Raw genomic sequence first — 25284 nt, 5'->3', positions numbered from 1 at the left:
AAACACTGCCCATTTTTGTGTAACCTGTAAGTTAAGGAATTTTACCTCTGCAAAGGTTAAAAGATTAAAAGGGTAACACTTTAAGATACATTAAAAACTCCATGAAGCCAACCAGGTGGGGGGGCACATGATTGCAGTTCTTCATCCTTAGGAATCTGAGACAGGAAGATCACCTGACCACAGTAATTTGGGCCAGCTTAGATGACATGGGGGGGGGTAACTCTACCCCGTGATAGTGGGGTGGGGAAGCTGTTGGGGTGGGGTGAGTTTGGGGAAATTGGTAACTCAGTGGTAGAGGGCTTATTTAGCACAGGAAAGGACCTGAATTGCTTTTTTTTTTTTTTTTTTTTTTTTTTGAGACAAGGTTTCTCTGTGCAACAGCCCTGGCTGTCCTGGAACTTACTCTGTAGACCAGGTTAGCCTCGAATTTACAGAGATCAGCCTCTCTCTGCCTCTCAAGTGCTAGGATCAAAGGCGTGTGCCACCACTGCCAGGTCTGAATTGTTCTTAAGACTACAAAAACATTTTTTTTTTTATTTGTTTGGTTTTTCATTCAAGCCCAGGCTGGCCTTAAACTTGTAGGATCCTTCAGCTTTGGCCTCCTAGGTTCAAAGATAAGCCACCATGCCCAGACATCCAATTTTTTTTTAAAGCTTTCTTTTCAATTATACAAAACCCAAATTTCAGTGACTATGACACTTTCCTGAAACCCAGCTAGATTCATTTCTTTAACCCACTCTGTGGCTACAGTCACTCTACAGAGACAAACTTAGATAACTATAACTCGAGTCATATGGTTCCAAGGTCAAGACCTTCACAGAAAAGGGTGGCAGAGCCCTGGTTCATAATCAGGGACAAGAGGCAGACTCAGGCCTGACTACTTGAGGATGGGGGTTCTGAATGTCAAGCCCAGTCAGTTCAGGGACACTCAGATCACAGCTTCTCATTTCCTGCCAGTACATCTGTGTGCCAAGGCAGCCATCCCAGTCTTGCAATGAAGCACTGATGTCTTTACCTCAAGAATTTATTTTTAAAAAAAATACACAATGCTGTTGTCCTGCTGGTCTCATTCATGCTTGGTGGCTTTGCTACCACTTAGTCATTGATGCCTCTCCTAATCAAACCAAACCTCCAGCAGTATCCTGAGATATGACCTGAAAGTCTGCTAAACACTATATAAGACAGGTTGCAGGGTGGGGTGAAGCACTGGTGTGTAGTGGGGGGAGACAAGGTACTTGAGTGTGTGTGTGTGTGTGTGTGTGTGTGTGTGTGTGTGTGTGTGTGTGTGTGTTGGGGGTTGCTACTTAATAGCAGAGTAACATTTTTAAAAATGACATTATTTCACTCTATAGTCCAGCTTTGCCTGGAACTCCCTAAGTAATTTATGCTGTCCTTGAATTTACCATCTTCTTGCCTTTGCTTCCCAAGGCTAAGGATTACAGTCATAACTCCTAACTCTAGGCATCCCACCTATGTAATTTTTGAGTACTTTATTTATTTATTTATTTATTTATTTATTTATTTATTTAAATTAGAATCTATGTGGTCCTGGTTGTCCTGGAATTTAATATACAGACCAGTCTGGCCTCGAACTCAGAGAGATTCACCTATTTCTGTCTCCAGAGTGCTGGGATTAAAGGCATGTGCCATCATACTCGGCAAGTAATTCTCTTGCTGGCACAGGACATTGACATCATCTGTCAAAGGTGGAGATGGTCCCGACCAGCCTGTCATGATTACTGAACTAATCGGATGAAACAAGAACAGGCCACCAAACACAATGACACTTGGTCCAGACTCCCTCCAGCATATTTCTATTTCATCGTAGCTCTGCTCCCTCTGACCACCATACTCCCCCCTACCCACTGGGTCAGCACAAGTCTCTAACCTTATCCCGATCTTGGCCACTTCCAGACCTTTACAAGTCTGAGCTTCCTATCTAGGGTACCTTATCTCTCACTTTACCCCCACCTTGCTTTACATACACCTGTTTGAAGATCTGCATGTATGTAGTGCTTACAGATGGAACTCAGGGCCTTGTACATGCTAGGTAGACTCTACCACTAGGTTACTTTCCCAGTTCTAAAGAGACTGTACTTAACATATGCCATTTCCTTAGCACTGGGTTCTGCCAACAGCCCTGCAACCCTTGTCTGAATGAAGATTTTCCAACATGAATTTTCTCACAAAACACATAACTGACTTCTTGTGCTTTGGGACATCAGTCAGCATTTTAGCACTAGGATCAGGGACCATTGTAAATCAGCCAAGTCACCAAGAAAAAGTACAAACACACAGAAAAAACTGTGGCACCCAACAGACCATAGAACAGATATTAGTTTACATAAATAACCTCTACTTGTGATGGACCTCACTACCCACAAACCAATTAGAAGCTGAAGACATTGTAGGTCGGAGGTACTCTGCATGCACCCAACCTGTTGACCATGCCAGCTCAGCAACAGGGCACGCTGGAGCCTGTAGGCATTTCCCCTTCTGATCACATGGCTGCCTGAGAGATGCTGCTCATTGCTGCTGCCCTGAATAACAAGAAAGAGACCTTCTGCAAACTGTCAGTCCAAGGAAAGACCAAGATCGAAACTCAAGTAGAGCTCACATTGCACAAAATGCATGTGGCTCATGTATAGCCATAGTAAAGCCAGAAAACCCAAAGTTGAGCTATCATAACCCAGCAACTGTTTGCAGATTGAAAACTGAAATGAGACCATAAACCTTCTTGCTGGACCTCAGCTCGGGACAGGAGTGTTGGGTGACAACATTTTGGATGCTATGAAAAGTTCATAAAAATGACTATGAAAGTACCAGGGATATTGATTTCGGGGGCACAACTGGGTTTAGCAAGCCTTGGTTCTTGCTAAAATAATGTGCACCTGCTTTTCTCATTGTTGGGTCTGAGTTCACTGACAGCTGGTTTACCCCCGTCTTACCCACATTTACTGTTAGTGTCAGGAAACCTGCTTGGCACACAGTAAGTGCTGGATAACGATCATAGTTCCATTGAGGGATTGAGAAACTTTCGTGGAAGGGCTTGGCTCATATCCTTAAGGGATATGGAGACACAGCATGGTCCACCCCAGATCTAGGTGTTTGTCCTCACCTTCCTCAGCACCAGACTTTCTTTTAGACATGGGCTAGACTCAGGTTGCCCAGGGCACAAATACGGGATGTTTCTTGTGTGTGTGTGTGTGTGTGTGTGTGCCTCGTATAAGCTTGGCAAGCCACATTCCTAGCCCTCAATCTGCCTCTGATCATGTTGATAACCTTCAGCAAGTCCTTTGGCCCCTCCGAGCACCAGAGTGGCGGTATCTATAGTAGCATTTCAGCTATCAGATGGGGCCACTTCTCTGTACAGTACCTGCTACCCTGTGGGTTATGGTGCACAGGAAGTGCAGTGCCCAGCACAGAATCCTTTGTAAACACAGGCTTTCAGTCTTAACAGTTCCCACAGCAACTCTACGAGTTTTATATTGCTGTACCCATTTTATAGATGTGGAAACTGAAGGTGAGGGTGCTTCAGTGAGTTGTCTAAGGTCATGAATAAGGGAGGGCTGGCTCTGGAGACTCCAGACTCTAACTGGTAACACTTGGCTGTTACATAAGATACAATAGGCCATTTTTATTAGACAGAAAGGTTCTTCCTGGCTGGCTTGGCTCCATTTCTCAGAATGATGTGGGCAGTCTGGGTCACCTCAGGCACTTATCTGGGATTAGTGTGTGGGAGAACCCCTCTCTCCTACCAACTTGGGGATCCCTTTCACACTGAACACGATTGGCTTTCTTTTTCTCTTGTACTTCTGAGTTCCACCCTTTGGGGTGGGGTGTTGGCTTGTCACACTGAGTTTGACAGCCCAAAGGCAGAAGTAATTGCTGGCTGAAAAGGCAAGAAGGAGAAGAGGGGAAGAGGAGAAGCCTTCAGGGCTTGTAATAGACACCCTTGGTTCTTTAACTCTTTTAGTCAAAGGGCCCTCAAATCTGGCTGCAAGCTGGGATCCCCTGGGAAGTTCTTAATATTCAGATCCCCACGTCCAACTCAAACCAATTACATCTGGGTTTGGGGTGGGGGTGGGGTATGGAACCCACACAGCAGCATGTCTTACTGTTCCTTAACCAACAGCCAATGCATGCCCAAGTTTGAGAAGTGCTAGTACTTTGCTCACCCCTCAGCTCAGGTTGGAGGCACCTTAGGACAGTAGCATCTCCTTTCTGTGTTGGGGACTTGCTGTGTGGGGGATGGGCATGTCTTCCAGAGGCCCAGGCTCGTGGAGTATGTCTGGGTGCTAGCCAGAGACCTGGGGCTCTGTTCAGCTCAGGCCCGGCTCTGGGACTGCGGGGCTCCAGGTCCTCTTGAGGCAACAGCACATGGGCCGCTCTGTCCTCGCTGGTCATTAATCAGACCGCAAACGGAGCTACGCGAACGCCAGCCCAACCCAGCCTCAGACATTCTAGGGACACGCCCGAGGAATCCTACCTTGGCTGCCGGCGCTGTCCTCCAGTCCTCGGAACCCTACGACTCTGGTTCCATCTGTCTCCCTCGCCGGCTCCAGACAGGCGCCCACTAGAGCGCAGGCGCCACCTAGTGGCTGCGGGCCGGTAGCGCTGGCAGAGGCTGGGAGGTGCGAGCGCAGTGCAGGGCGGAAATGCAGCTGGGCCTTCCCACGTGGGCGGCTTCCTACACGGCGGAGCCCGGGGGTGCAGATCCGGCCTGGGCCGGACCACCTTCACCCCTTTGGGGAGCGTGGGGAACGGAGTTCGCTGTACTTTTTCTTGGAGGCGTGGAGGAGTTGTCAGGCCTGGGCCCCTGACCTGGGATCCACCTTGGGATTTTCCTGGCAGGGCTCGTGGATATTTTCCTTCCACCATCAGCATTGAGTACAGCCTAGCGTGGCATGGCTTCTCTTTTAAACGCGCTGGGAGCATCCGAAGGTGCCCAGGACTGGTTTTTTTTTTTTTTTTTTTTTTTTTCCTAGTCCAGGGAACCCGGCCCCTACCAGCAGCCCTTCCTTTCACCCTTTCCCTTGTTTCTTGATCCTTCCGTTACCCTAGGCTGACCTGTATAAAACACCCAATCTGTGCCAGTACGGGGGTGGAGTCCGAGAGAAACAATTAGAACCCTTGGGAGTTGGCCACCCAGGTGGTGTTTCTCCCGGAGCCTTATTAGCATGTCTTTGGCTGGTGCTAGAGGTCATATAGCATCCCTGACTCCTTAGCTTCACATGCCGGCAGCCACCCCTTCATCACTGTGACGCCAAAATCACCCCTTCAGATTTCCAAATGTCTCCTCGATTGGGAGAACAGCTCCAGGCTGAGAACTAATTAGCTGATAATTAAGATCAGATGACACTAAATGAAGTCCACTGTCTCACGGAAGTCCTATTACCATGCTTTGCAGAACTGAGGGGATCTTCAGGCCCATCTTTTTCCCAGGGTATTAAGTATTTTCTTCTAATGAAGACACGGTTGAAGAGTGTTAAAAAAAATAGTGGATTTAACAAAAAACCAAAACATACAAAAACAAAAACAAAAAGCAAGCAACAACAAAAACAAAGAATTATGGGGTGGAGAGTTGGCTGTACTCTGAGGCAGAGTGGTTTACACAATGAGCTCGAGGTCGGCCTCAGAAATGGTTCAGCTGGTGTAAGTACTTACCACACACAGTAAATACTTATATAGTTTTTAAATGGTGGATTATCTAATGCACTTATGTCTCATCTATTTCTCCTTTAAGTGAATATTCATTGAGAATCTGTACACCAGACACCTGTGTAAACGAGGGATCCATTCAAGAACAACCACAAAAACCTCTGCCTCCTGGTTGCATGCGTGAACTCACAGCATGTACACACAACAGTGAGCAAACCCAAACCCGACTAAGTCCCAGCATAGAGTGGGAAGGTGGGACCGAAGTTCTGCACCTGACTGAGGAGCTACTGGTATTTGATAACCAATGGGAGAGGGAAAGTCAGTTTTCTTTAAATGATTTGACAATGAAGGGACCGGCTCCCCTTTTGGCAGTCATAGCGGCGGAACACGTGCTTGTATGACCTTGTCCTGGACACTAGAAAGTCAGATGCCTGCCTCGTGACAAGGAACCAATCAGAAGTTAGCTGTGGCGCTATGCTTTACGACCCTGGGTGTACTTTATGGACAAGCACACAGCAAGCAATGACGCAAAGCATAGCAACCACCCTGGGAGGGCCTTTGGGCCATAACAACCAATTGGCCAATCAACACAGGGCAATCCCTCCAAGGCTGGAGGCATACCAATAGTGAGCCTGTGTGTACCCCTAGACACTCCCCTTACGCTGCCCTATAAGATCTCAGTCCTGTGGCTTCTCAGAGTCTTTGCTAGCCATCCGCCATGGCGGGTGGGTGAAAGACCCGAGCTAACATGGGGTTAGCTTGTTAAATTACAATAAAGCCTCATGCTGTTTGCAGCAAGCTCTCGAATCCGCCTGGTGATTGGGGTGACCGTGGTCGTGGTTTGGGACCCCGGATACCTGAGTTTTCCGGGGGTCTAACACCATAGTATATCAGCCATATTGTAGGGCAGGCTTCACACCCAAGAATAGCAAACTTATAGAAACTGGTGGGGGGGGAGGGGCAGTGGGAGAACCAATAGGAAGTTGTATGAGTAGGATCTGGGGAGTGTTGGGTGGTGAATATGATCAAATTACATTGTTGGAAATTCTCCAACAAATACATCTATATCAATATCTACACACACACACACACACACACACACACACACACATTTAAGACAGGGTCTCACTATGTAGCCCTTTGTTGACCTGAAATTTATTATGAAGACCAGGCTGGCCTTTGTTAGATTTTTGTTTAAATTAGAGATAAAGAAGAAGAGATGGATGAGACATAAGACTAAGAGACATGAGACATATTAAGCAGTTTATAAAAGCCTGGCAGAGTAGGGAGACTAAGAGAGAAGAGAAACAGGGTAAATGGCTGACCGCCATGGCCGGTCACCATAGAAAGGCAGAGAGCGCATAAAGAGACAAAGAGAAGAGAAGAGCAGAAGCAGAGAGAAGAGTAGAGAGAGAGAGTAAAGAAAGAAGTGTAGAGAGAGAGCAGAGAGCATAAATGGGCAGGGATTAAACGGGTCCTCTGCACCTGCAAGCAGACTTAGTTCTCATGGAACCCTGGGCTGACCAGGGTACTGCCTGTTCCGTCAGGTAACAGGGGCAGGCCAGCAGAATGCCTGAACCTTTCTTTCAGCCTTGAAGTTGAATCCTGAGAGTAAAGATGTGCACCACCCTGCCCAGCTTTAGAAAATTTATAAAAACATTATTAAAATAAAAAATTCTGCCTTTTTCCAATTTACATTTAATGTAATATCTAAATGATTTGTTGTGGTGAGAATGGACCCCAGGGTCTTAAGCATGCTAGGTAAGAACTCTCTACCCCGAGTTAACATACCTGCCCCATGCTAACATACTTTACATACAGTATTTATAAAATAATACCTATTTTCAGGGCCCCAAAGGCAGAAGGGGTGGATGGTAGATCCACGAGCTGCTAAGTTATATGGAAAACTTCCTTTAATCCTGGCAGTTATCCCTGTGACATTCGGTGATAGTGTCACCAGTGGAACCATGAGGCAATTTTCAAAAAGTAAAGTCTAAGCCATGCATCCTGTCACCCCACCCTGTGGTCATCTCAGTCACCCTGTGTGTGTGTGTGCCTCCATCTGTGGACTCTGTGCTGGTGTAATCTGACCAAAGTGAGTATCAGAGGCAGAAGTAGGCAGAAGGAGAGACCCGTGGGCAATACCTGGAAGGGTGAGAGGCAGAATAGAGGTGGGAGGTGCCTCATAGATGGACCAGTCCCAGCTTGCTCATTGCAGGGTAGAGCCATGGTGAAGGGGAACAAGTCAGAGAAGTGCTGACACTTGGTGGTGAGGACCAGCTGGCAGGTAAATTCCCATTCTTTCACTTTCAAATGCTCTGAGTCACTTCCACTGCCCTGGTTGGTTATGACAACAGCTCTCTCCTCTCTGCATGTCCCAGTGCATGCCTGGGCAAAGTCCTAGATCACAGCTTCACTCTGGGAGGGACTCTGATGCCAGGCATGACCTACTGAGGTTGGAGCACCTAGGACTTTCCCCTGGAAGGCCTCCTAGCATTTTTCTATTCTATAAACCACGCTGCTTTGGAAACTACAGCTACCAACAAATGTGTTTCCTCTTAGGTTGTGGTTTCCTTGGGAGATGGTACAGTTTGCTTGGTAGAAATATTGTCAACAATAGTAGTAAGAATAGAGCCAGGCATGATGGCTCTTGCCTCTAATCCCAGCAGTAAAGGACATGGATGCAGGAAGGGGAGGATGTAGCCTTAGCTACAAGAGACCTTGTCAAAAAATGAAAATCTCACAAACACCAAACAGTAATAATAATTTTTTAAAAGATTTATTTTTTCTTTATGTGTGTGTTACACGCGAACAAAACTGGGGTAATTCAGCAAGGCAATTTCTTTTTGTAAAAGTATGGCTGCATCAGGATCCAAACCCAGTCAGTGAGCAGTCAGGCAAGATGGCCTCTATCTTTTTTTTCCTGATGGAGGCAGGGACCGACAATCATCCTGTTGACCACAACTCTACAATCTGTCTGATGAAATTGGCTAATGAGGCAGAGGGACACTTGTCAGTTAGGCTTACTACCTTCGTAGAAAAAAACCCCACATTTCCCACATGTATGGGTGTACGTCCATGTGAATGTATCCCACCCACATATTTGTGTGGGTGCCCACAGAGGCCAGAAGAGGGCTTTTTGACCCCTCGGGGCTAGAGTTAGTTATAGGAGGCTGTGGGCCACCTGACATGGATGTTGGGAATGAAACTTGCATCCTCTGGAAGGGCAGCAAATGCTCCCAACTGCTGAGCCACCTCTCCAACCCCATTATCTTTATAATGTATTGGACACTAAGAACTTTAGACTTAATTTAACCCTCACAACAATTGTATACACTACTATTTTTCTTATATTAGCAGTGAAGAAACTAGGATTTGTAATGTAGAAGTAACTGTGTGCCTCAGGCTTGACTTGGGAGTCCCTGCACACACAGATCAACTCCAGGTGTGTACAGCCAACCTTGATGGCCAGGCACTTTCATTCTCAGTTTCTTGTTCTGCTCATCATTTCCTGTGGATAATTTTGTTACCTGTTGTTGTTGTTGTTTTAGTAAGTTCATTATGCTCTGAGATGTTACCCAGTTTTTATGTAAGAAACAGCACATTCGCTAGTTGGTGGTGGCACACGCCTTTAATCCCAGCATTTTTTTTTGTGGGGGGGGGAGGCAGGTGGATCTCTGTGACTTAGAGACCAGCCTGGTCTACAAGAGCTAGTTCCGACAGCCTCCAAAACCACAGAGAAACCTTTTCTCGAAAAACAAAAAAACAAAACCAAAAAAAAAAAAAAAAAAAAACACCCCACAAAAAACAAAAAACAAAACAAAACCAAAAAAACAAAACAGAGCATTCATCTTGTAAACTATAATGCATGAGGAGAAAGGGGGAAACTTTCTATTATTCAAGGGGGATAGGTGTAGAAATAGGGGCTCTGTGGGCACAGGCAGTAGGACAGCAGGATCTGAGACATCAGGGATGCCAAAGGGACAAACAAGGAGGTGAGGGATTGGGTGCCCATCCCAGGATGTATGCTTGGCCCTTGTGAGACAGGTCCAGTATGCTGGATGACAACTCGACTTTTGGAGTCATAGTGTATTTATAAATGGCTGGAACATGACAGGACACCTTCTGGTCTGGGGTTGTGATACTTAATATTGTCAATTCGACGGGACCTAGAATTATATAGGAGACAAGCTATGAATGACTGATTGCCTAGATTAGGTTGAAGAGAGAAGACCCCTCTTAACTGTAGGCAGCAGCATCACATGGGCTGGGGCTCTGGAGTGAATAAAAAGGAGAATGTGGGTTGAGTACCAGCGTTCACCTCTCTCCTTCTGGATTGTGGATGTGATGTGACCAGCTGCCTCACCCTCCTGCCATCATGCACTCCCTGCCATGGTGGACTGCACCCTCGATTCATGAGTCAAAACAAACCCTCCCTTAGATTGCTTCAGTCACAGAAAGAAGACAAGTAACTAATACAAAGGCTACACCTGACTTTTGCATTTGACATTTGTTATGTTTATTTTGTGTGTGTGTGCGTGCATACATGCACACCATAGTGTGTGTGTGGAAATTAGAGGACAACTTGTGGCAGTTCTCCTACTATGTGGCTCCCAGGAACCAAACTCAGGTCATCAGGTTTGGCTGAGCCATATCATGAACTCCACTCCCTTTAAAAATGCTTTTCCTTAGCCAGGCAATGGTGGTACATGCCTTTAGTCCCAGCACTTGGGAGGCAGAGGCAGGTGGATCTCTGTGAGTTCAAGACCAGCCTGGTCTATAGGAGCTAGTTCTAAGGCAGCCTCCAAAGCCACAGAGAAACCCTGTCTTGAAAAAAAAAAAAAAAAAAGCTTTTCCTTTCCTATGTTACAAGGTCCAATAGCAGGCTGTCACAGACATTGCCTCATCAATTCATCCCTAAAAATCCCAGGAAACAGTTGTTATTAGCACATTCTCCTGATGAGAAAACTCACTGAGATTTTAAGCAAAGGCTAAAGGCCATGCAGAAGGTCCATCCTGCTTAGACCTGGCCTTTATCCTAGGCTCTAGGCTGGGAATTTCTCCATCTCCTTTTCCCTTCCCTTTCCTTCCCTTCCCTTCCCTTCCCTTTCCTTCCCTTCCCTTTCCTTCCCTTTCCTTCCCTTCCCTTTCCTTCCCTTCCCTTCCCTTCCCTTCCCTTCCCTTCCCTTCCCTTCCCTTCCCTTCTCTTCCCTTCCCTTCCCTTCTTCCCTCTCCTTTCTTTTCCTGTTGTTCTGGGGTGAGTTAGTTACTTTTCTTTTTTCTTTTTTCTTTTTGGTTTTTCGAGACAGGGTTTCTCTGTGTAGCTTTGGAACCTATCCTGGCACTCACTCTGGAGACCAGGCTGGCCTCGAACTCACAGAGATCCGCCTGCCTCTGCCTCCCGAGTGCTGGGATTAAAGGCATGCGCCACCAACGCCCGGCTTTGAGTTAGTTACTTTTCTTGTCAGTGTGACAAAATATATGTGAGGAAAGCTCAAGGGTCTGTTAACTTGTCTCATGGTTTAAGGTGTTTTTGTCACAGGAATCTGACTAAAGGAAGCTGTCATGCTTAACACCAGAAATGGAGCAGAGGATCAGGAAGTTTATTACATGGATGGGCTCTGTGAAGTTGTCTCTGTACCTGAGCAACTGCACAGAGGTTCCAGTATTTACGATATTTACGGGTTTTTCAGCATTATTTCAAACGGTTTCATCATTGGTGGGCTTACTTGTTTATCAACCTTAGAAGATCCCAAGACTGAGATCAAAGAAGAAATTCCTTTCTTGTGGCCAGGCCTGTTTCCAGAAGCAGGTAAAGAATGTGGAAGGCGGGCTATTTGTCCATTCTGTAAAACAGTATACTTGCTGACAGCTGTTTTACCAGATTAACGGTGAGTAGCTGTTTTCTCCAGATGGTTTCTGCATTTCTGTTTCCTCCCTTTGTTTTGTTCTGACTTCATTTGCTTTTTTCATCATGGCCGAGAAAGCATGGCAGCAGGAGTGAGAGGTGGCTGGTCACATAGTATCCACAGTCAGGAAGCAGAGAGTGACAAATGCTGATGCTCAGCTGGCTTTTTTTCCCCTCTCCCATTCAGCCTGGGATCCCTGCACTCGTGATTGTACTATCCACATTCAGGATGTGTCTTCCTCTGCTCAATTAATCCTGTCTGGATCACTCTTACAGACATGCCCAGATGGGATTACAAATCCAGGGAAGCTGATGTGAAGATGAACCAGAACTTGGAGGTTGGACCCAAGACCTCATATGTGCTAGGCAAGAAACTACCACTGTGCTGTATTTCTAGCCCTTTTCACATTATACATGAAATTATGTATTATACAAAATATGTATTATAGATACATATTGTATGTATGTACATATATAGTTCTATGAGGAATAGTACTATGAGGAGATGTGGCTTTGTTGGAGGAAGTGTAGGAGTCACCGTAGGAATGGGCTTTGAGGTCTTCTTTGATCAGGCTCAGTGTGACCCTCAGTTCACTTCCTGTTGCCTGCAGATCAAGATGTAGGGCTCTCAGCTCCTCCAGCTCCACGTCTGCCTGCATGCTGCCATATCCCACCTTGATAATGATCTAAACCCCCTGAAACTGTAAGCCAGCCCTGTAGCACAGATACTAAAAACCCAGACACAGATATTGGGGTTAAAGCTGAAGACCAGAGAAGCAAAGTGGTCAGCCACTAGAGAGTTCTCACCTCTACTAATGCTCAGAATGAAGAGGCAATCCTGTTCCCAGACTGCTCCCAATTGCACTGCTGATCAGACTGTGATGAGCTCCTGTCTCTTCCTGCCTTATATTCTTCTCTAGTGCTGGGATTAAAGGTGTGGGATCCCAAGTGCTGAGATCACCTTTGTGTGAGCTCTTTTTCTCTTTTAGAATGGATCGATTTCATGTAGTTCAGGGTGGCCTTGAACTAACAGAGATCTGTTTGCCTCTGTCTCCCAAGTGCTGGGATTAAAGGTGTGTACAACCACTGCCTGGCCTCTATGGCTAACTATGGCTAGTGTGGCTAGATTTGCATTCTGATCTTCAGGCAAGCTTTATTTGCTAGATCATAAGCAAAATATCACCACACAGCCCCAATTAAATGTTTCCTTTATAAGAGTTGCCATGGGCATGGTGTTTCTTCATAGGAATAGAAACCCTAATTAAGACAACATTGAAATATAAATAATATGTCTGGCCTCTGCGACTTTCCTTAGTCAGAGAGCTGTCTTTCTTGTATCCTTGACTCTAAAGCCAGAATGATGTGGCCAAAGCTGCTGCTTGCTGAGGCTGGAACATGGCCCCTTTGCTCAACTACATCCTCATCAGCTTTCTGTGTGTGTGTGTGTGTGTGTGTGTGTGTGTTTAAAGATTAATTTATTATGTATATAGAATTCTGTCTGCATGTATGTTTACATACCAGAAGAGGGTATCAAATCTCATTACAGATGGTTGTGAACCACCATGTGGTTGCTGAGAATTGAACTCAGGACCTCTGGAAGAACAGTTAGTGCTCTTAACCTCTGAGCCATCTCTACAGACCCTTCTGTGTTTTTTTTAACTTTGTTTTTATTTATTCTTTGTGTCTTTCATATCATGTCTCCCAATTTATGCCACACCATCAATAAAACAAAACAAATTTTAAGAGAGAAAAAGGAAAAAAGAAGTGGGCAATTTCATTCTGGAAGCTGCAGTATGACACGTGAGTCACACAGTAAACACTTTTTTTTCTTTAAATAGTGTTTTATTTAACTTTATTTTATGTGCATTGGCATCAGAGCCCCTAGAACTGGAGTTACAGACAGTTGTGAGCTGCCATGTGGGTGCTGGGAATTGAACCTGGGTCCTCTGGATGAGCAGTTGGTGCTCTTAACCACTGAACCATCACTCCAGCCCCTACAGTAAAAACTTTTATCCATACACTTTTACATGTACGCATTTGTTGAAAAGAGTCATTGGTCTGGTTTGAAACACCTGGTCTCTGCTACACCATTGATGCAGGTTCCTCACTGGGACTCTTCCTGGACATCCCATTGTTGCCCTGTGTCACAGAGATCCTGTAATATTGGGTCCACATGACCAACCCCCACCCCTACCACAGGGTTCTAGCAGATCACAGACTGAGTGGATTTTAGGGTGGGTCAACACATAGACCCTGGTTCTGGGCCTGGGTAGTTGCAGGGTTGGTCAGCCCGCCAGTTCTCCACTGTCTTCAGTACCAGGGTGAGCGCTCCAGTATTTGCCCTGACTAGTTCACCCCTTGCAGTGATGAGAAAGGGACTGGGCCAGTTCTTCAGACTTCACATCCTCAGAGTCAGTTCCCCCACACCTACACCTTCAGGACCAGCTCTACTCTGTTGCCCAGGAGAAATGTAGGGGCCATTCTCCTGATTATGTGTGTTGCAGCTGATGAGGGGCAGGGACAGCTCTCCTGCACTTATAACCTTAGGGCCAGCTCTTCCACCTGCCTCAGGCTTAGGTGGGTGGTGGTCTCTCCCCAACCCATGCTGCCACCTAACAGATGAGCAATGGGTGCAGCTCTTCCATGCTCACAACTTCAGGGCTCTCTCATCCACACCTCGACCAACAGGGTTGGCTCTTTGTGCTGCCCAGAAGAGGTCCAGGGCCTGCTCTGTTATTAGGGCCTGCTCTGTTGACAGAGGTGTGGGTGAGCCAGCCCCAACGATGTCTTATGGTGGCATGGGGGGGGGAATGCTCTTCTCTCCCACCAATACCCATCAATGCCTGAGAGAGGTGTGAGAGCTGGCCCTGAGGTCATAAGTGAAAGAGTTTTCCCTGCCCCTCATCAGCTGCAATACTCAAGAGAGCTGTTTTTGATAGTTTCCTTCATTGAGTAAGCTTGACTGTCCTGAAACTCAATCTGTAGACCAGGCTAGTCTCAAACTCAGAAATCTGCCAGCTTCTGCCTTCTGAGTTTTGGGATGAAAGGCATTTACCACCTGAACCTAAACTGTTCTTTAATTCCTTTTCACAAGTTGGAAACTTAGCTGGGCAGGGTCTTGTTTAGTGATGCAAATATGTGATGCATTCTTTTATGTTGCATTTACTTAACTCTGTGAAGCTGTGTTACTTTGCCTGTCTAAAACACCTGATTGTTCTAATAAAGAGCTGAACAGCCAATAGCTAGGCAGGAAAGGGATAGGTGGGGTTGTTAGGCAGAGAAAAGCTGGCTAGAAACAAGCCAATTTAAGGCTGGACATTCATAAGTAAAAAATAAGTCTCTGGGTATTTATTTGGAAGCTGGGTGGGGGTCCCCAAAGAGTAAAAATCCAACTACATTTTGGTGTTCCAATGTGGGCCTCGAATATCCACCTAAGGCCGAGAAAGCTGAAAAGGGGGAGGGGAGGATATGGCTCCTTTAAGAAAGTCTGCCATACAGCAGGGCACTTAAACAGCCTTTTCCCACACTAAATAGAAACAGAAAGCTAAGTAAAAATGCTTTGCCACAGTGTGGGGCAGCTACTTCCTAGACCTGGGTTGTTGAATGCAGTTCCTGGTCAAATGCACCTCTGTCTGACCTTCGAGCTTTGGGCTTAGCTCTTGCAACTGGAGAAGTAAGTGGTGGATCCAGCTGCCAAAGCTGAAGCAGAGGTCCTGTCCATGCCACTTAGTAGTTTAAAGGCTCGCGTGGTCAAAAAAGGATAGAGATATGCAGTAATGCAGGTTCAGATGGAAAAATCTTCTAAACAGGTTACAGCGTGTTTAACAATATGCGTAGACTGAAAGAAAAGAGAGGGCCAGAGAGATGGCTTAGAGGTTAAGAGCACTGGTTGGTCTTCCAATGGTCCTGAGTTCAATTCCCAGCAACCATATGGTGGCTCACAACTATCTATAATGAGATCTAGTGCCCTCTTCTGGCATGCAGGCAAACATGCAGGTAGAACACTGTATACATAATAAATAAATGTTAAAAAGAAAAAAGGGAAAGGATATAGACAGTCAGAAAAAAGTAAATAGTTTATAAATAATAAAGTATTTAAAAAGAGAAGTAAAGTAATATAAAAAAAGAATAAGCCACATAGAGATGGAAAATACCCAGGGAGTCTGGATCCTGTATGTTGTGTTGATTTTGAATGTTTTGAATGCAGATAAATAAACAGCAGCTGCTGACAGACATGGGATTATGAACAGGACTGCTAAATTGATCCCACCTAGATACTTTAGGGATATCTTTTTTGTTTGTTTGTTTTCTTGTAGCTTTTTAAAATTTTTTTGAGATATGGTTTCTCTGTGTAATAGTTCTTGCTGACCTGGCATTTGCTTGTAGACCAGGCTGGCCTTGAACCCACAGAGATCTGCCCGCCTCTGCCTCCTCCTGAGTGCTTGGAGTAAAGACATGTGCCACCAACACCAAAGGAGTCAAAAATATGTCACATTGGAGAAGAGGTTATGTTTCCTATGGAAACAAAAGGCTATGGATTCCTTCAGGGTTGATATTGATCAGGTTTGATAGGGAGACCTCCTGTATCTTGACAGGTGGTATATATCAACAAGGTTACAATTGGTCTTCCCAGGACTTGGCCATTATCTCAATTTTCTCAGGGACCCCTAGAGATGCTTTCACCCACAGACAACAGGAAGCAGTCTAGAGAACATGACACCCATGTTTCCAAGAGGTGGGATGGGTGGTTATTTTGTGGGTTATGGATGCTTGTTATCATTTAGGGAAATATAGGATAAAAAGACAACTATTAATCTCAGATATTTTGCATTGGATTGATTTTGATATATTGTTACAAATTTAAATTTTTTGTTATACTGCATATTGGTCTCTACTTTTGCTTGGGGGATTGTGCTTATGCAGTTCATTTAAAATGCAATGTATAATTAAGAAATGAGGTTAGTAGTTAATCTATAATCAAACTTGTAGCCACATTAGGTATGTTTTCAAGGTTAAACAGGTATATTTTAGGCAGACAGGTGATTTTCAGACACTTCAAAGAACTACAGAATATGGTATTTATGATGTTTAATAACCTAAGGTTTTGTTGTTATTGTTGTTGTTTTTGTTTTTTCGAGACAGGGTTTCCCTGTGGCTTTGGAGGCTGTCCTCGAACTAGCTCTTGTAGACCAGGCTGGTCTCGAACTCACAGAGATCCACCTGCCTCTGCCTCCCAAGTGCTGGGATTAAAGGCGTGCACCACCACTGCCCGGCCTAAGGTGTTTTTTAAAAATATTTTATTTATTATGTATACAATGTTCTGCCTGTATGTATGCCTGCAAGATGGAAGGGGGCACCAGATCTCATTATAGATGGTTGTGAGCCACCATGTGGTTGCTGGGAAATTGAACTCAGGACCTCTGGAAGAGCAGTCAGTGCTCTTAACCTCTGAGCCATCTCTCCAGCTCCTAACCTAAGGTTTTTCATGACAGTGAAACATGGATACTCCTGGCAGTATCAATTTACTTCATAAAAGGATGATGGTATCAAAGAACCTCCATATGGAGTTTTCTTTCATTATAGCAAAGTTAGCCATGGACAAAGAAACTGGTCTTGCCTTAACTGCTGACAGTATGCTGTACAAACTAGACAAGCAGGACACAGGAAGAAGACTGTTGAACTTTGCCAAGACAAGGCAAGACAATACTTAGAGATTCCTGCTTCACTGAAAAGTCTGCCAGATATCCTAGGCTTGTAGGCTGAAGATGGATGCCCCAACATTGAAGAGGAACTTTGGGTGACTGTCCAGGCAGCCAGATGTCTTTGTTGTTAGGTAATATTACATCATTCTGGAGTCTTTGATGGAGTTAAAGACTAAATAGAGTTATAGTTTTTCTTAGTTATGGTAGAAAGTAAATTAGGTATAAAACTTTGGAATCACTATGATAAGGTAGAGAATGGAGTATTTTTCTGAATTTGTTAAATACAAATGGACTGAATATTGTAAATGTAATTCTTATTTGATAACCGGTTCTGATGTATATAGTTTTACTACGTTAAGGTTAAAACCTCATTTTTATCTAGACAAAAAGGGGGAAATGCTGTGGAATATTAGTTTAAGATGTGTTACATTTGTTTATGCTGTGGAATAGTTGTTTAATGATGCAAAGATGCATTGCATTCTTTTATGTTGCATTTATTTAACTCTGTAAAACTGTTACTTTGTCTAAAATACCCGATTGGTCTAATAAAGAGCCAAATAATCAATAGGTAGGCAGGAAAGGGATAGGTCGGGCTGTCAGGCAGAGAAAATAAATTGGAGGAGTAATATAGGCTTGAGAAGGGAGCAAGGGATGAGAAAAGTAGCAGAGAAGGATGCCAAGGGCCCCACCCAGCCACACAATCAGCCACAGAATAAGAAGATATATAGAATAAAGAAAGGCAAAAAGCCCAGGAGTAAGAAGAAATATAGAATAAAGAAAGGTAAAAAGCACAGAGGCAAAACATAGTTAAAGAGAAATGGGATAATTCCAGTTAGAAAAGCTGGTTAGAAAGAAGCCAAGCTAAGGCTGGGCATCTATAAGTAAGAATAAATCCATGTATTTACTTGGGAACTGGGTGACAGGCCCCCAGAGTAAAAAAGCCAACTACACACCATGATCTTGGCAACTCTTAGAAACACTAAGAAGAAAGTTGAGCCCCTGGGAATGGAAGCACATGCCTATAATCGTTGTTTTCAAAGATAAGTTCAAGGCTCCTAATGAGATCCTTATATCCCACAATCCCTATGATCTCAGTACTGCAGGGGGGGGTAACCCTCACAACTTGGAGATGAGCCTGGTCCACACAGTGAGTTTCAAGGCAGCCAGGACTACACATAGAGAAGACACCCTGTCACTATCAGAGAGTATGGGAGTATTCGAGGACGGAGAGCATGTGAGGATAGAGAAGACATGTTTGTAAATGTAGAAAAAGAGCTCTCATCATAAACCAGAGGTATTGACACCACAACTGTGCCCCTTATCTTCCAGAACCCTGAGGTCAATGTGTGCTATGTAAGTTGCTCTCTGTAGCATTTCGTGATGGCCAGCCAGCCAGCAATACAGATAAATATCCCATGGTTAGTGTGTGTTTATAAGCAACTGCCCAGTGGTTTCCCAAGTGCCTTAGCACTTTGGGTTACTAGCAGTATAGGATTGGTTACATCCACAGCCTTATTCAAATATGATATTGTTGGTAAAATTTTTCAGCATTCTCTCTCTCTCTCTCTCTCTCTCTCTCTCTCTCTCTCTCTGCATGTGTGTGTGTGTGTGTGTGTGTGTGTGTGTGTGTATGTGTATACATGCATGTGTTGAAGGTATTAATAAAAGACATTCTGAGATGTGCTAAATTTATTACAAAGGCTGGAGAAGAGTGGGGTTAATCAGTTAACCGCTGTTGTGGATAAAGCTAACAAAGAGACTTTATGTGGAAACCTTGATTTAAAAGCCATCTCACCTCCAGAGCCACTGCACCCTGTTCTTCCATCTAGCCTTTCCTGACTGTTAACCTCAACTAGTCCAGAAGGCACCACCTCTTCTTCCTCTTCCTCCACCTCTTCATTATTGATGCTAAAACCCAGAATCTTACATATCCCGGGCAAGAACGAGTGGTACCACTGAGCTACAAGCCTGGCCCTTGGGCTTTCAAGACAGTCTTGCTATGTAGCCCAATCTGGTCTGGAACTCAAAACCCTTCTGTCTTTGCTTCTTGAATGATGGATTAGGGGCATGTACCATCTCCATTCCTGCTAGGAAGCAGGTTAAGGCTGAAAGTGTTTTAAATGTGTCCTGCTCATATCCCACCCAACTTTGGCTTGGCCTAACCCAATGGCTGTTTGGCAATATCCCCAGTGCCAATCAGCCAACAGACTGGCAAATGACAGTCTTCATCAGAGGCAAGTCTGTATCTGGAAGTTGAGGAAGAAGCTCAATGTGGCATATGATGTAAACCCTATCCCTCATTTGAATTTCTCAAGAACTTTTGAATGAAAGCTAATTTAGTACTTGACCTTGTAGATGATATAAATGGTCCCAAGTAATCAGGGAAGCCAAGATTTCTTACCCTGTTTACTTGGCCAAGGGCCCTCTGTCTATTCCTCCCTGCCAGGCATCTACACACACACAAAGCTCTATCTGAGCTGGGGGGGGGCTTTTTTGCCTGTTCCCAAGGTCCATGCTGCCTGCCTCTTGGGATTGCCTTCGATGGGTAAAATTAATCTAGAGAGGTTTATTGGCCCGGGATCCTGATTTCCAAATGAGGGTTTACCTTAAACAGAGTTCCCTCCTCTACCTTGTCACTCCTGAAGTCTATTTTGGCATGTATATGACAGATGTAAACAGAGGGTATCACAATGTCTTTCTGTCACTCCACCAAGCTGCCAAGAGGTTGAGACAAAGCAAGGTGACTTACAGGGGAGCATTGTGGTGTTCTTTTAGATCAATGAATGCCCAGGCCCAGAGACAGGGAAGAAGGGAAGAGGGGCCTGGGTAGGAGGGAAGATCATAGGTTTTGGAAACAGCAGGTCTTGAGTTTGTATCATGAGCTGGATGCTCAAGTTCACCACCTCAAACATGGAGCAACTGACCTGACCACCATGGACTTATTTTTGATTCTCAAAGATAGTATCTCATTCTCAAAGGACTGTAGGGTTGTGAGGAGTTCTAGGAGGATTTCTGCAGGGTATCCAAGGGGAGCATATACCTGCCCTCCATAGTGCACTGGAGTTGAAGTCACCCATGATGGCTGCACAGATAATCAACAAAGAATCACAGCGGGTTGTGTGGCTCTCTGAAAAGCTACTTTATACACTTACTGGATGTTCCTTCTTGCTTCCTAGGAGTTGGGTCAGAACTATGAAGCCCTGAGGCTGGAGAAGTGTCTCAATGGTTAAGAGTGTTTACTGCTCTTCAGCGGATGCGAATTCAGTTCCCAGCACCCTTGTTGTGGCTCACAACCATCCATAACTCCAGTTCCAGGCTTCAGGTGGTGAATATACATGTTGCCCAAACACTCATATATGGATCTCTGAGTTTGAGGCCAGCCTGGTCTACAGACAGTCCAGGACAGTCAGGGCTACACAGAGAAACCCTGTCCCAAAAAGCAAAAACGAACACTGAAAAACAAACAAAAATCTAAAAAAACAAAAGTAATAAAAGAAAAAAATTATGACGCCCTTGTTGGAGTTAGGAAGGGAAAGTGAGGTGATCAGAAAGTCAGTGAATGAGGACTGCAGAGCACAGGAGTCCTGAACTGACACGATCGGAGGCCTCCCTCAGGAAATTCCTGCATACAAACTCATCCATAGCTTTGAAAACCTCTATCTGTTCATGTCAGCCACTCTTCTTAACCCTGTGACAAAATACTTGTCAGAGCAACAGACAGAAGGAAGGGATTATTTTGTCTCAGTTTCAGTGTTTAGAAATAGGAAGTCATAGAGTTTGTGAAGGAAGAAATGTATGGTGGAGGTTCCTTGTATCTTCTGTAGATCAAGCCATGGAGTGCAGAAATGGAAACGGGGCTGCCTCTAACCTTAAGGCCCCTAGTAGCTTATGTTTTTGGGGTTCACCTTGTACCTCCCCAAATGGTGTCATCAGCATGGTATCTAAACTCACGAGCCAGTTTAGGACATTTCACATTTAATTAATGCTGCATGCGCACCCCAGATTAAAAGTGCATCTGTGTATCTCAGATTAAAAGTGCAATGCCAAGCTGGGGTTGTTGCTCAGTGTTAGTTTTACCTAGTCATGCAAGAGGGTGAAGGGTCCGTTCTCAGAACCACAAAACAAAAACAAGCAAGCCTACTCAGCCAAAAACATCTGTGACAGTGTGTGACAATGGCCTAATAAAGACTTAAACATGATTTACACACACACACACTATCAAAGCGATGAAAAGAGGGAGCCATGTTCTGTGGTGGTGATCTCCTGTCATTCAACACTGGGGAGGGTGAGCTGGGGAGGACCATGGGTTTGTGGTCTCCCTGGCCTGCATATGGAGGCTCTGTATTAAAATAAAAAGTAAGCCAGATGACATGGGTTTAACTCCCAGGTCAGTTAGTTTGCAGTCATTAGTAACTACCTCAGATAGACGATTCCATCTTTCTTTGCTGCTGAGTTTCCATCTGTTAAATGATACTTGAATAATGGAAACTGCGTGTTGGAGTTGCAAACCAGATAAGGAATGTGAACTGCCCTTGGCACATGGCCTCACCCAGTGTCTTTAGTACTTTAAGTTCCATGTTTGGGTAACTCTGAGAGTTCATGGAGCAGACATTCTAAGGTAGTTTCATTGGCCTCCAGGCAGGAGGTCTGTGAGGCCCAGGAGTGGATGTGCCCCTGGGACAAGGCAGAAGATCACAGCTTGTTGCATGGTAACTGCTTTTGCCATCTAGGAAGGTGTAGGCTAGTGTTTACCTGTAACTAGGTGGTGGTGTGTGACCTGTAAAGAAGTTGAAGACCCAGGGAAAGGAGTGGTTTACAGAGTGGGATTAACCAGGTTAGCTGTGAGGGCAGTGTTCCAAGTCCTGCCTACCTCACAGTGCTGGCCAGGGGGTGTCTTCTTGTAGCCATAGAAACCATGCCAGCTCTTTGCAATAGTGTTCTAGGGAAGAGTTATTTAGCTCTGGCTTCTGAGGCTCCCTCCATCACACGAACCTTACTCTTTTCTGTGGGTCCGAGAGCACCAGGCCCTCTGTCCCTGTGAGATGGGATGCCATTCCAGCAAGGGCTGCGAGGTCGTAGAGCAGTCCCAGAAACCTGGAGATCACCCTGAGGAAGGAGAACCGAAGGTGGAGCCTGGCACGGAGGCAGCGGATGGCAAGGACACTTCAATGAAGGAAGGAGCCCAGAGTGGAAGAGCTGATCCTCTCTATTGAGGTGACCCTCACCTCATCCCTGGAACTACCTTCAGCCTGTCAAGTTCCACTCTGAAGATCAATCCTTGGAGGGCAGAGAGAACCCTACTTAGGATTTGACCTTCAGTAGGGCTTGCTTTCTGGCCTTGGGCAGATGAGGGTGAGGCTTTGATGCGATTTCATCTCTCCAACGTCCAGCAAAGAGGATAAAAATTGCTTCATTCTTCTTGGGCCCTTCCCACAGCTTCTGGAAAGAGGAAACCATGTAGACTGACTCTTCTGGTCCAGACTATATGCTTCTGGCTGTGACTGCCAATCATGGTCTGCCTCCCTTTCCCAGAACTCTGGAGGCTCTGTAGCCATGACATTGATGGGGACTATGGGTCTTGGTTGGTCTTAATCTCTTTCCCTTTTTTCAACAGCTGACTCAACAGCCAGCATCCCTGACAGGAAGCTTTTGCATTTGGCTGTCTTCATGTTGTTGGCATGAATAATTTAGTATTTAACTTGCAATACCATTAATGAATTATGGGAATGATCAGGATTGGACAGGGATTCCATGAATGGATGGCGACAGGGCCTTGGGCTCGAAGCAAGCAGAGTGCTGAGCCCTGGTGGGGGTCTGGGGAGGAGAGATTCACATTTCTGGTTATTAAATCCCTGGAAATGTCCTCCTGCTAGCCCATCTTCTGCCATGAAAAGTCTGTCGGTTTGAACCCTCTAGCATCTGAGCTGTCTGATCTAGCCTTCAAAAATATTTTGCTGTTTACTAATAATGAGTCTGCCAGTCTCTTTCCCTGCCGCCCCCTCCCCCAATTCATTTTGTTTTTAATGCAACCCCAGAGCATTTTCATTTGAAATCAAACAGACATGTTTGCAAATAAATGATGACACAACACATTTGGAAGGCAAGGCTGGGGCTATGTGATTGCAGGATTGTCAGGGAAGGGGGGCTGTCATTCTGAAGAGCAGGAGTGAGCCTTCCCTTTGTGCCAGGCTTCACACAGAGCTCTCCAGGGATCTATTAATCTAACCAGCATTACCACCCTGATTTGAGAGGTGAGAAAATTTAGGAACTTGCCTGAGTATGGCTAAGTAGGATGTGTGTGTCTACACGTGTGTGTGTGTGTGTGTGTGTGTGTGTGTGTGTGTGTGTGTGTGCCTGTGCCTGTGCCTTGTATATGTTTATGTGTGAGAGCGCACACTCTTGTGTGTATATGTATTCTGGAACTTGCCCTCTTTCTGAGTGTTGGAATTACAGACATGTGCCACCATGCCCATCTACAGAGACCAGATCTGAACCCCAACTGTGTGACCTCAACTCACACAGAATCCTAACTGATGACCACATACCTATGGTGTTTCTTCTGAATGAACTAAAAAAACTGAAATCTAATACCTAAATTTTCCCCCCATTTTCATGAATGTGTGTGTTGCACATATGCATGTTTTTGTTGTTGGCATGTGTTTGGGTGAGCGTAAGTGTGTCCACGTGCAAGTGGTAGCCCAAATTTAATGTCATCTTCTACCCTATTCACTGAGGCAGGGTCTCTTAGTCAAACCTGAAGCTTGCTAATATGACTAGTCTCACTACCAGTTTGCTCAGGGGCTCCCTTTGTGCCTTCCAAGGCTAGAATTACAGGCAGTTTGCCTGGTCCTCCTAGGCAAACAGAGGCTCTAGGGATCTGAACTCCCATTTTATGTTTGTGTGGCATCCCCTCATTCTGAATTTTTTTACTGTGATCACTTAGCCCTACTGCCCTGGGGAGAAGTGGGCTGCTGTCCTGTTCAGCTGGGGCTGTTATTTTCACTCTGGTGGGACAGGGGATGAGGGGGGAGGGAGAAAGGAGATGAGACATAAGGAGCAGCAGGAGAGATCAGGAGGAAGGGAGGAAGAGAGAGGACACCCCCCAAACATTACCGGGAAACTACTTTTGGCCACAAAATCCTGAGAAATTGATAGATTTTTTTTACTTTGCTTTAAGTTTATATGTGTGTGATATATACATTATATATAAGAATATAACAACATGTATATGTATATATGTATACACATATATCAAAGCAAAAAATTCTATGACATTATTCTATTTTATTATTACATATTGTTTATGTGCATAATATTTATAACTATTATAAGTGTTATATATTAAAATTATATATCATTATAGTATTATTTTATTACATGCATTGCTAGGATGCTTTTAGGGAGAAGGAAAGTCAGAAGTAAAGCAGTTCAACCTAAAATTTAGCTTTTGAGGTTCATTGATTTGACAGAGCCTGGCTGCTTCCAAGAACAAAGAAAGCAAGAGTGCTGGAATTGGTTCACTGGGAGGCCGGCAGAGATGCAGAGCTAGCTTAGGCCAGAAAACAGGCCTGGGCTTGCAACTGCTGATCAGGAGGGTTAGTGCCTTTCTACAGCTTACTTGGGACAGGCCAAGCCCAGGAAACTGCTTTCAGGTTTATTAAATGCATATTTACTTAACTGAGCTAACAGGACTAGGTCCAGTAGGAACCACTAAAGGCCTCACTCAAGACCCAGGAGGAAGAGTTCCCAGATGGTGGTGAGGCAGGGTGAGGCTTCTTTCTGTAGCACCCAAAGGACCAGAGGAAGGAACCCTGCTCCATGTCCTTAGGCAGTTTTTCTTCCTTCTGGGAAGGAGCAAAATGCTCCTTCAGTTAAATGCAAGGTCTCAAGGCTTAGAGAACAGGTTTCCTCACTCACCCCCAGCTGTGGTAGACATGCTGCAATTTTCTGGGAAGTTCAGCTGTCTCAAGGAAAGCACTGGCTTCTCTTAAAGGACATTCTAGGGCTGGAGAG

General features: G+C 45.1%; 1 protein-coding gene across 5 annotated transcripts in view; it reads right to left on the bottom strand.

Moving 5' to 3' along the window:
* Nucleotides 1-4636, bottom strand: part of Chd9 (chromodomain helicase DNA binding protein 9) — a 231300-nt gene extending 226664 nt beyond the window's left edge. For 3 of the 5 annotated variants that reach the window (XM_027405561.2, XM_035442579.1, XM_027405565.2), the window contains exon 1: nt 4490-4636. The gene's annotated coding sequence lies outside the window, so the exon portion shown is untranslated. The remainder of the gene's footprint in view (nt 1-4489) is intronic. The other 2 variants (XM_035442580.1, XM_027405569.2) reach the window with 2 other exon arrangements.
* Nucleotides 4637-25284: the final 20648 nt, after the last annotated feature.

This window comes from Cricetulus griseus, chromosome 3, assembly GCF_003668045.3.
Source record: "Cricetulus griseus strain 17A/GY chromosome 3, alternate assembly CriGri-PICRH-1.0, whole genome shotgun sequence".
Taxonomy (NCBI): domain Eukaryota; kingdom Metazoa; phylum Chordata; class Mammalia; order Rodentia; family Cricetidae; genus Cricetulus; species Cricetulus griseus.
Note: the sequence above shows the minus strand (reverse complement) of the source record. Positions and strands in the feature narration are given on the sequence as shown.